Here is a 2,962-nt window from a genome sequence, read left to right as displayed (position 1 = left end):
TGTAAAGAATCAAAGGTGTGATAATATGTTCCTGATACATGTTATAGACACTTATATGTATAACACACTAGGGCCATAATTATTTATCTCAGGTATAATGTACAAATAGAAAATAAAGAAAAAGACGACACTAAGGACCTGTTCACATCACCGCTGCCCTTCCGTTGAGGGATTCCGTCGGAGGTTTCCGTCGGGTTAACCCCTCAAAAATGAAACAAAATAACATGTCCCCCCTTGCCTGTGCTGTATGGCAAAACCCCGTTTTATGGTCAAAAGTAGCATAACAAGTGTATTCTATTGTAAGGCCCCTTGGGTGCCTGGAATTTTGGAGCTTATGGGTATATTGTTTATATAGTTTAAATTAATGGTTATTATCAATGTAATCTTAAATGGTTAACACAGTTATTTTTTCTGAGTCGTTATAAAGGGTTACCAGTGCCTAGTAGGCAACAGTTCACAAAAAAGATTCAGGATTGTTACCACACAGGGTCCTCAGTGGTGGAGTGGATGCAACGGCGTGGAAATCCACTTTTTAAGGGATGGCTGGAGTCTGGCAGCTGGTGTCCATTTTCCCAAAGCAAAGGTGCTGAAGAGCCCTTTCCAAAAGCTATGGACTGTTATTGTTGTCCCATGCTTTTTAGAGGGATGAGTTATCCTCTAAAAATAGTTCCTCCACCCCCCCTTCCCTGCATGTGGCATGGCCAGAAGTTCCCAGCTTGCAGTAAAGTGGTCTGGGGATGTGGGACAGCGCTGGTGTAGAGGAAGGGGGAGTCAGTCCTTACATTGCACCCTCATCTAACAGGTCGATGAGGCAGGGTTCTGCTCTGCCCATGAGGAAGCAGTAGGGGCATGGATGGCTCGAGGTGTGGTGGGAGTATCAGAGATAATATTTTCTGTTTTATTGAATAACTAACTACAATTGTTTTGTTTTTGATTTCACACATAAATTATGTCATTGTAAAGATCAAATGTATTTGTCAGGAAAAAGTCATTTTTGTTTCAGGCTGTTGTATATTACAGCGGGTTAAACTAGTGTTATATTGAGATGTAGTTTTGAACTCTGCTACATTACTTTCGCAGAGTCCACAAAGGGGGGAATGGTGAAGGTTCTGATCAGGTACAATTTTGGTTTGTTTTGAGTTAATTAATTTGGTTTCAGGAGATCTAAAAATGTGTAAGAGACCCCAATGAGTAATCCAGATTAAATGTGTATGAGAGTAACCTAAATTTTGAGGTATTTCTGAGTAGATGGTTCCAGATCTTTCCAGAACAGTAAATATGGCACTGGGTAAGCTGTGCTGTAGTCTCCACCCAATATGAGGTATTGTGTAAGAGACCATCCCCCTCCAGCAAAGTTACACAGGAGGCAGAGGTGACGTCACTCACACGAGTCTTTATGGATTTAGATGAGGGAGAAGGCAGAACAAAAATTGTCTGGACATTGTTAATTTGATGTCAAGTTTTTAGGAATGTTTTATTTTTATTTGTTTTTGTATTAATCAAGTATTTGCAGAACCTGATAAAAGTGAGATTTTCAAAGTATTCTGGATTATCAGATGAGTGTGGAGAAGTGTATAACATTTGGTTTTATTTTAGAGGATGAAGACGCAACACCTTTGAGATGTTCTATCTATATGTGACATGGGTTTTTAATGTAAATTTGTAATAAAGAGATATTTTATTATACAATATGTACAAGACAGGATACGAGGCACCAGGTAAATCATCCAGAAACCACTCTCACCTTCTTGTTCATCTCAAGGAGCGGAGCTGGAGGTGCTCGCTGAGGCTTGTAACCTGGCAAAAGGTAAGATGGCCGACATATACACTGACTCTAGGTACGCTTTTGGCATCGCCCACAATTATGAGCCCATTGGTAGTAGGAACTTTATTGGATCATCGGGTAAGCCAATTGAGAGAGCGAGAGAGGACAGAACTGACAAAAAGGATATGTGCAGCCAGGTATCAGTAAATTGGATTGTCCCTGGATACAATAATGCCACCACTAGGTTTGTAGCAGCCGGCATGATGTGCGCACGGCATGACATAGGTAAAACAGCAAAGGTACCTGTGAAAAGTGCAGCCCGGCCAGATTACCCGTCCCAGCGACTGCAGAACATACAACTACCCGAGGTAGAAGTGTATGACAATGTGCTCGTGTGTGTAGATCTGTTCTCAGGGGGGCCTGAAGCCCGGCCGGTAAAGTTCTAGACCAGCCTTAGCATTGGACTATTAGAGTCATGCGTCAGATAAAAGGTACAGAAGCGGAATATTCCCATTAGAAAACATTTTTATTTGTTTATTTTTATTTTTGTTGTGAAAGAAAAATTTTAGAGCAGAGAATTCTGTGCAGTGTATATGTGTAAGTATAGATATGTATATAAAGAAGAAGAATCAGTTTGTAGGTATCAGTTTTAGTTACTGACCAGTGTGAACGTTTAACATAAATCTGTCATTATTAATGTTCAAGTTAATTATCTGATTAAGATCAATTACTGATTAGGCTATGAAAAGCTTGTTCTCCACAGGAAGAGTCCAACTGGGAGCGGAAGGCGTGAGAACCAGATTCTGACAGAATGTGGACGGATAAAGGAAGGTAAACCGGTAATACCCAAGGCACTCTTAATGGCACTTGCATTGATGGTGTATGACCTCATATATGCCCCAATACTGCAAGGATCGATTTGGTAAGATCTAATTGGTATGTCCCAGGTTTTACAGCTGTCGCTGCTAAATTCTGTTAGAGCTGTTTGATTTGCCTACAGAACAGTCCTGGCAGACCGGTGCCAACCTTATCATACCCGCCTCCCATGAAGAGAACCGACCTTGCCACGGTGCTGCAAATTACAATCTGAGGAGTTTTATGTGGAGGTGTGAGGTGAAGGTCACTGTGCTGCCCATGACCTGTTATATCTGCAGGGGTAAAAGTCCCATTAGGACAGTAAGTGACAGTGTGACAGTT

The sequence above is a fragment of the Rhinoderma darwinii genome, unplaced genomic scaffold (assembly GCF_050947455.1).
Source record: "Rhinoderma darwinii isolate aRhiDar2 unplaced genomic scaffold, aRhiDar2.hap1 Scaffold_138, whole genome shotgun sequence".
Lineage (NCBI taxonomy): Eukaryota > Metazoa > Chordata > Amphibia > Anura > Rhinodermatidae > Rhinoderma > Rhinoderma darwinii.
Note: the sequence above shows the minus strand (reverse complement) of the source record.